Source organism: Engraulis encrasicolus, chromosome 11, assembly GCF_034702125.1.
Source record: "Engraulis encrasicolus isolate BLACKSEA-1 chromosome 11, IST_EnEncr_1.0, whole genome shotgun sequence".
Classification (NCBI taxonomy): Eukaryota; Metazoa; Chordata; class Actinopteri; order Clupeiformes; family Engraulidae; genus Engraulis; species Engraulis encrasicolus.
In genome coordinates, this window is record NC_085867.1 from 40736979 (window position 1) to 40745714 (window position 8736).

At 42.4% G+C, this 8736-nt stretch overlaps 1 long non-coding RNA gene across 1 annotated transcript; it reads right to left on the reverse strand.

Annotated features, from left to right (window-relative positions):
• Nucleotides 1–4735: 4735 nt before the first annotated feature.
• Nucleotides 4736–5365, reverse strand: LOC134458993 (uncharacterized). The gene is made up of 2 exons (XR_010036728.1): nt 5291–5365; nt 4736–4939 (listed from the first exon to the last, which is right to left on the reverse strand). It is a non-coding gene; the product is annotated as an uncharacterized LOC134458993 (long non-coding RNA).
• Nucleotides 5366–8736: the final 3371 nt, after the last annotated feature.

Below are 8736 nucleotides of genomic sequence, written 5' to 3' on the forward strand. Positions count from 1 at the left end.
GAATTGGGTAAGGGGGCCTTTCAGATGACTTTGTCCTGGGCCCTGGCCACAGCTGTCAGCAGCCCCGATAAGGAGGATGAGGATGATGAAGAGGACGAAGATGGGTGCACAGGATTGCTGTATCAGCTGGCTGGCTAGCTGCTTTGAGGAGGAGGAAGAGGAGGAGGAGGAGGGTGAGGATGAAGAGGATGGGGTGCACAGGATTACAGTATCAGCTGGTTGGCTATAGCTGGTCCAAGGAGATGAGGGTGAGGAGGGTGAGGCTGAAGAGGAGGAGGGTGAGGATGGGTGCACAGGATTACAGTATCAGCTGGTTAGCTATAGCTGGAGAAGGTTGGCGAGGAGGGGGAGGGTGAAGAGGATGTGAGGATGAAGAGGAGGAGTGTGAGGATGAGGGAGAAGAGGATGAGGATGAGGATGGCTGCACAGGATTGCCATATCATCTGGCTGGCTATATGCTCTGAGGAGGAGGAAGAGGCGAGAGGAGGGTGACGGTGAGGATGGAGAGGAGGAGGGTGAGGATGAGGGTGAAGGTGATGGTGGGGATTGGAATAGGTGTGCATGATTGCAATGTCAGCTGGCTGACTAGCTGCTCTGAGGAGGGTGATGAAGAGGAGGAAGTTGGTGATGAGGGTGAAGAGGAGGGTGAGTACAAAGAGGAGGAGGGTGAGGAAGATGGTGAGGATGAAGAGGAGGAGGGTGAGGATGAAAAGGAAGTGAGGAGGAGGTTGAAGAAGGTGGTGAGGATGAAGAGGAGGAGGGTGAGGATGAGAGTGAAGAGGAGGAGGGTGAGGATGAGAATGGGCGTGCAGGATGGTGAGGACGAGGGGGAGGATGAGGGTGAAGAGGAGGAGGGTAAGGATGAGAATGGGCGTGCAGGATTGCAGTATCAGGATTTTTTTCTGACCCACTTCTGCTCTTTTTTTTCCTTCCTCCTCCTTTGTTCCTGTGCCAAGCTGTCATTTAGACGAGGAAGGAAACAGCATGTATGCACGCAGAAGCATTTGCCGAGGCTTAATAGAGAGAGAGAGAGAGAGAGAGAGAGAGAGAGAGAGAGAGAGAGAGAGAGAGAGAGAGAGAGAGAGAGAGAGAGAGAGAGAGAGAGAGAGAGAGAGAGAGAGAGAGAGAGAGAGAGAGAAAAATAGATAGAAAGGATGAGAGAGTCAGAGGGAGGAAGAAAGTGGAAACTAGAATAAGAGAGAAAGCAAGATGGTGAGAGGAGGGAGGGACGAGAGGGTGAGAGAGTGTGTGTGTGAGAGAGACAGAGAGCCAGAGAGAGAGAGAGAGAGAGAGAGAGAGATGCTCAGCCACGTGCACACTTGGCGCTGCGTCACCTTCTGTTATTTTCACAATTGCCGGAAATATCTGCAGTGTAGTGGCCCATAATCAATCTGCGCATGAATCACACACTTTCTCTCTAACCCATTAAATACGTTCACAACTTCACACATTTTCCTACTATAGAGACATTTCTTCAAGAGAGGACATTAATATGTTAATCTTATTAGCAATGTGACCTACAGATTCCCCCAATGCCATTCTTTACAGTACAACTGGAGGGTCAAAACCTTCAGAGAAGAAACGTGTGTCAGTCAGAAGAGATTTGAGTGTAATTGATTTGCTTTTCAAAATTCAGATTCCTTGCAGATGTCTTCCTGCTACCTGTTAGTCTGTGTTTTGCATCATTCTATAGGCATAGTATGACGCACTTACTATCTTAATCTCACAATACAGCTGTTCCACCCAAGATATGTAGATGGCATTGGGACTAGGCTCACTTAGTACCTTATGCAAATTCAGCCATTCACCATTCATTGACAGAGAGTACTGCTAGCGATGTTGGCTATGATGACTATGTCCTCAAGGGTAAGTCGCTTTCTTTTAAAAAAGTGTCTGCCAAATGCAATGTAATGTAATGGCATGTAATCTGCCAAGAAGCAGCTTGATAGTGAAATCACCCATGTTACTGTAAGCATGGGCAGAAGGTTGGCATACATGGGTGTGTTTACTGTCTGAAGAGGGGATCGTCTAGCCTGGCGATGTCATATTATGTACTCCACCCAAAGATTTTGGCTCCGCACATAGTCTGGCGAAACACAAAATGACTTTTAATTTGAATTCGGATCTCCGATGAATTTAAATGGCCATTCCTCTTAGCTTTCGCCAGACTGTTTGACGGAGTCAACACTCGGCTTTCGACCAGGCTAAAGATCGTCATCTCCACTGATAAGCATTAATAATAGTCAAAGTGACGCTTGGCTGTACAGTATTTAGAGATCTCCCGACATTGTTTCATGCTCTCTGGATTGAATGCAATATTCATTGGCCTTGTCTCGGAACCCAGGCGGCTGTGATAACCGATAAGCATCATCAGCCAGCCAGGCCATAGACATAGCCATACACCCTTCACCCTGAATATTTAAACAGCCAATCAGAATCACGTTTTAAATTGCAGCGTATCACAGTGGCCCCATACACCTGTTGTATAGAGTGACTCACCTTAAGACGAGCATCCCTGAGGGCTCTCCAGAGATGTGGATTGTCTGGCATTGAAGGCCGAGTGTAACGCGATATCACTCCTGGACCAAAGTTTTCCGATTCTCCCTACGGTATGAGAGGGTTCATTGTGTCTTTTGGGTCGAGTTGAGAGCCTGACACTTAATTCTTTGTGTATAAGGTGATGGCCATTGTTTTGGCACTAAAAATAGCAGCACCGTGACAAGGATTTGATGTTCGTCCAGTAGCCATTTAAATCTTGGCAGCTACACTTGGCATTTGTCTTGGTAAACTGGGGCATTTGTAGATGAAAGGGTCATGATTTGCAATGCTATATTTAGTTACTATGCTAAACTGTTCATGGCTATAAAGTTACACATATCTAAAATAGAACATACAGTAAGACTTTGGAGACTTAGATATGGGACATGGAAAGATTTTATGCAGTATCTATTTCATAATTTACGCAAAGCATGCTCTTTGTACAATAAATGTCCAAAACACATAGATGGCAGGGGCACTGACATGGTTATGCATACTTGAATCAAAATATTCAACTAGGTTTCACCACAGCAGATCCATGCTGACAGTCCACCTTAGGGCTCACACACCAGGGCGGTAAAGCGTCGCGGAACGGCTGCGTTTTTTACCGGCGTCGGTGAAAATACATTGAAACATATCTGTCCTTACACACCAACCGGCGGTAGTCGAGCCCCGCGCCGCGCTGCACTTGGAAAATAGAACTTGAGCGTGTTTTTCACGCCGGCGACCGGCGGTGTCTCATTCAAACGAATGGCAAAGTAGCATGCTAGCTTTGGCTGTGGGGAGGGTTTTGAACAGGACTGGCCGGGCACGCTGACGCTGTTAGTGTGAAAGGCAGAGAAAAACACGCCGGCCGCGACCGTTCCGTTCAGCCTTGGTATGTTTTGGCCCTTACTTAGGTCAGGTGAGGGTCGAAACTTGGACTGGGACAAAAAAAAAAACAGCCAGGCATTTTTGACTGGCCCCCCAAAGTCATAAAGGCATACACTTCCGTAATTTATCTGAATTAGCTTAGTACACCATCTTTATTATCAACGGCCTGCTCTAAATTTTGGGCTGTTCCATAGTTAAGAAAAAAAACTGCTTCGGCCCCTGAGGATTCCCAGTCCACTGGGAAAATGGCAGATGCCAAATTTCCAAATTACATAGCATAACATGTTTTGATAAACCCTTGCGTTTGGACTTTGAGTGGACACAGATATCTACTTTTTATTTTCAAATGTGCAGCTATCCCTCAATACTTCAGCTATCCTTGTCAGCCTCATCAATTGTTAATGGCAATTTATAAATAACCATGATCCTTTCCTTCCTACAGGCCCTCTATCTGTTCAATATACACACTGTATTCCCCAACATGTTCCACGAACTCTAAACTTTTGTGGAAACTTATTCCCGTTAAAGTTTTAGTGTTGTGACCAAATGTTTTATGTAAATACTACATACATGCAATCATATGCAGGACACAAAATCTTTCAGAAGATGATCAAAAACTTTGAAATGACTGAAAAGATTGAAAACTTTAATTCCATAATTAGATTTTTAGTTTTTAGCAGCCCAAGTCAAGTATGTACTCCAAACTCTAAAATGCACAGAAACAATGGTTTACACAAAAGATTTGAGTTGAAAACTAAAACGTTTGTGTAAGTCTTACATAAAATCAGACATGTTATGTGAAAACAAATGTTATGAGAAAAAATTAAATCTTGAATGTTTTAGTAGCTGCTACTCAAAGATCTAACATGCTCCATTGACATAAATATTTCGAGAATGGTGCAAAAATCAATGCAATTAGTACTAAGCAGACAGTTAAAATTTTTAAGTAAACAAGCACAGCATTGTTTAGCTATATTGGCTCTAAGTTTTTGATTCCAAAATTAAAAGTTTAAAAGTTTTATGTTTTCCCATTTTAGAGCCCCAAAAAAAATCTTGGTTGGTTTATTGATTGGTTGGTTTATACTAATGCACTAGGCTACCACCCCTCTGTTTAAACCAAATATAACATGAGCTTTAATTCCACAAACATGAACAATGCTTTATATCAAGTTTTTTTTTTAAATTTTGTTCCATGTGGTTGACAAACAAAAACAGTAGACAATAACACAACAATCATACAATACACAACAATCTAAATCTAAATCTAAAATGTAGACCACACAGTCAACAGTCAATATATTACAAAAGAATCAACCTCAACACATTAGGCAATTTAGTCATTTATTTGTTGTCCATTTCTGAATCTTTTATTAGGAGTTGGTGGCTGAAGGAGATCCATATAGCCTAACTTACAATAACATTTCTCCCAAAATAGTGTCAGACTTCACAACACAGTCAGTTGTTTATCCTTTGGAGTGTTGAGTAGAGCTGATGGATCATAGAGTTCTGGTGGTCCCATATCGGCTGCCTGTGGAGCATAAATAGGCCTAATAAGTTTAAGGCTTTCATGAGGACTTGTTGGATTAGGCCCCTACAGCATGATTGCTACATTGGTTTATACAGAAGTTCAATGTGCAATATGTCATCATGAAAATGCAACGCATCACTTGCAAATACACTGCAGATGTATGATACAAGAAAAAGATTTGTATGAAAGGCCAACACAGTGCTAGCCTAACTAGCAGTAGCTAACATTCTAAGCTAAGTTGCTAACAAAACATACACCCAGTGTAGCATCAAGAGCACCTAATGTCACACACAGCAACATAGTAAACTACTACACATACACACCAATACACTTTTATGGGTCTTTTCTTACCTTGAAGTGAGGTTGATAGACACATTTTTCCATGTCAAGTTGTCAGTTGTGGTTTGATGGTCACATGGTGTTGAGTAAATCTATCCCCCATTGACAGATTCACCATTTTTAGAGAAGTTTGTATTTTAAGTTACATTTTAATAAAATAGGGTTTCTATGGTTCTGACATGGATGGGTTCTTCTTTACACAAAGCAGAAGCTGGTAAACAATTAAAAAAACAACTAAAACAACCAAAAAAGTGAGTGACCGGTGCTGTGTTCCATTATTCACCCTCTGTACTGTGTACCTTGTTTGAGTGCAGTGAAGTACTCTTTCCACCCTCCGCAATTCACGAGGCGAGTACATTCCGATTCCCATTCTGTCTGATACACTTAACAGAAATGACGGTTGGTCGCGTGACATCCGAGTTTACCAACCGCCAATATGCAATTCAACACGGAAGGCACTGTTCCTTATGCTGACACTTTTTAAAGTTACCCCTGCCTCTAATACACATGGCGATTGTCTTTGGAATCAAAACTATGCTGTTATCACAGAGATTCAACCGTTTGACAGATCTGACATTCAACTGCGTCACAAACATGGTGGCCGTTGAGTGCGAAAAGTGTACAGTAACACCACACTTCGAAAAATGGCCGTTTTGGGGGCGTTATCCAGGTCATTTACAGTACACTTTACCCTCGCGATTAGAAATGGAACGCCCTGCGTACCCAAACACAGTGCGGAAAGGGCGTTAAGTACGGGTAATGGAACACAGCACCAGCCTTAGGATTCGAACTCTCAACCTCAAGATAAGGACATGCCAATATGGCTATATGCAGAGGACTATCCCCTACACCACTCAACTGCAGGTTTTGTATTGGTAGAAAGTTAGCCCTGTTTGTTAGAAAGTATTGGACTTACTCATAATTAACAGTCAAATGTGTTTCACACATACTTTCCACTTCAAATTCGACCAACTGACATCATACCAAAACATGTTTGAATGTGATTTTTTTTTTTTTTTACTAACATCCTGTGCTGGGAATCGAACTTGAAACCATCATGTTTTGAGGCCAACTGCTTAACTGTTAGTCCATGACTGCCCAAGCTCAACACGCTGACATCCATAGTCTCATATCTTAGATACTGTAAACTGAATTTGTAACTTTCACAGTTTCGAGAGAAATAAACAATAAATATCTACTTGAGTGTTTTTTATTGGTAATACAGGATTCAAACCTGCAATCCTCTGATCTTGTGGCCATTCCCCTATCCAGACCACAGCAACTCAAACATTGTCTTGCTTTACCGAAGCCTTTTTCTTTTGTAATTTCGCTCAAAACTAAATGTGAAAAATATTGCTAATTAAAGCTGGAGTCATGGGTCTGGTGGCCATCTGAACATTTTCATACCATGTTCTAGGAAGTAGGTAAGGTTATCTCCATGTTGGGGATTGAACTTGCAACCTTTGAGATTGAAGACCAGCTGTTTAACCACTACTCCATGGTCGCCTCAGCTGTTATCAAGACATCTAACCACTCATATGCCAGATAGAGTTCCAATTTACAAACTCAAAGACATTGTGTTAGGATGTCAGTTGTACTTAAAAACACAATGCCAACCAGAGTTAATTTATTGGTACCTGAAAACCTGTTGAGAACACCTAAAATGTGTATGTCATCTGGACATTTTTGCTCTATTGAGTACTACAGCGTAAACTTTTCTAGTTCATTGTACTGTTGGGGAATACAGTGCAGTATCTCATCATTTCAGATGTAAATCCCATCCCAAAGTCCAAATATGAATAATATATTAAACATAATAAGCAGAAATATACAGTATGTGTGCAATTTTGATGAGGCGATAATGAGGTTGGTAATTTATCTTGATTGGTTAAGATGATGATGAGGATGACTAATAGAACTAAACTACCGGTATATACTAGTGCTACACTATACTAAAAGTAGGCCCATAGTAATGCTATTATTACATATTACTATGATATGGGGTCCCCATTACATTATATGTAGTGGGGGGGCTTTCATAATATCTTTGTTGTTTGCATCGTTATATAACATAATTGTGGCGTATTTCTGAACATTTTTAGGATTTGAATCTGATACGACCTGCAGGCCCTGCATAGGTCCCTGGCACTTTTGGCTTAAAGGGCCCCCTCATACTTAGCGGTGCAGAACTGATTCACCGGTGGGCCCCGCAGCCTTGTGGGCCCCTATTCTCAGAAATGTCAAGAAAGAAAAAACATATAGGGCCCACCGGGGAAACGCCCGGTATGCCAGATGGCCAGCCCAGCCCTGGGCATGTCCCCACCTTCACCCCCCTACAGTAACACCCATAGCTGCAGGCCTGATGTTGGTGCTCATCCACTCAGACTCCTCAAATGTGATGCACAGTTGACTCGTCAGCTGAAACTCAAGTCAGGCGTGATTATTCATTAATGTACTTTTTGTTAAGCTACACCACTTAAACTTCAGCTCACCTGCCTTTAAGATGGACGCACTCGTCTCTGGCTGTCACTGACCCAGAACTGGATACACCCGTCCCTTCGGGCACCGTGCCCTGCTCGAGGTTGCTTTGAGGATAACATGCCACAAGCTTGTGAAATGATATCTGGATAAAATTATACAAGGGAAGCGATCAGACGCTGGCGTACGCCTGTCCTTTTTGGAACGTGGTAGAGGTGCCCATCAGTTAGCTGGCCGGCGAAAAGACATTGATCCACATGCATCTTTGAAGACCCTGACAAGACAAGATAGGCCTCTCCTGATTTTAGTTACAAGTACTGTAGAGAGAGCTGAGCACAGGAGATCGCTTGGCATTGCGGTCCGCAGACAATTAGTATACCTTTGCTTTGCTTACACAGTGCAAATAAATACTCTTTTGAGGTTTGAAATGCATAGCGATATAAATGAAATAAATTAATAATTATTTTATGAATGTATACATAAATAAAACGGGTCCCCTGTGTCTCTGACAGCATACAGTTTATAAGCACATTGATTAGTACCGCTACCGGTACCATCTCAAATATGTACCGTATCACATCATTTCTATGACATGATCATGCCACTGTAAGATAGACGCACTTACCATTTATACTTGAGCCAATATTTCTCTTCTCTTGAGCACTCAGGGGCCCTCTGAGTTGAATTGAAGATGTTTTGTGGCTGAAAGTATCATACTTCAGGGTACTGTGGCACAGTGTACATTGTACCTGCTCATAAGGTAAGGGCCACTGCCCATGCTGGCCGAGATTCGATTGTCATTTCCCAACTCTGTCCCATCTCTCTCACGCACTTTCTTCCTATCTTTTATTCAGTGTCTTATTCAATGAAGGTAGGGCTATATCCTATGAAAATGCCCATAAAAATATATATTTTTTAAAAACGAAAGAAAATATTATGCTTCCATCTGCTCTCCTTCCACCAATGCTGTTTTGGAGGAT